Here is a 340-nt window from a genome sequence, read left to right as displayed (position 1 = left end):
CTTTTCGAACACACGGGTTGCCTTCCCTAACATATTCTCTTTGGAGTTTACTTTTTTTTGAGTGAGTGTCTAAGTGCACCATTCATAATCGGTTTGCTTTTTCTTTATCGCCATTACCGTAAACCTAATCGATCGCTTTTGCTTTTTTTTACATAGATTTGTGAAATGAGGATAAAATCTCATAAAAAACGAGGGCAGAGAAAAGGCCATTTATGTAAATTATACTCTTTTTTTCTCTGAAATTCTACTGAAGAACTTTCGTCAGCTTGTGGGTTCGAAAGCAAGGAAATGTGTCGTATGTAAGTACTGAATATTCTTGATCTGGAGGAATAATATAGGG

The 340-nt window shown here is 35.6% G+C and overlaps 1 protein-coding gene across 1 annotated transcript in view; it reads left to right on the top strand.

Moving 5' to 3' along the window:
* The window catches only part of LOC119593820 (nuclear transcription factor Y subunit beta-like), a gene marked incomplete at its 5' end in the record, with an annotated part of 86,519 nt that overhangs the window by 60,605 nt on the left and 25,574 nt on the right, over positions 1 to 340 (top strand).

The sequence above is a fragment of the Penaeus monodon genome, chromosome 32 (assembly GCF_015228065.2).
Source record: "Penaeus monodon isolate SGIC_2016 chromosome 32, NSTDA_Pmon_1, whole genome shotgun sequence".
Classification (NCBI taxonomy): domain Eukaryota; kingdom Metazoa; phylum Arthropoda; class Malacostraca; order Decapoda; family Penaeidae; genus Penaeus; species Penaeus monodon.
Note: the sequence above shows the minus strand (reverse complement) of the source record. Positions and strands in the feature narration are given on the sequence as shown.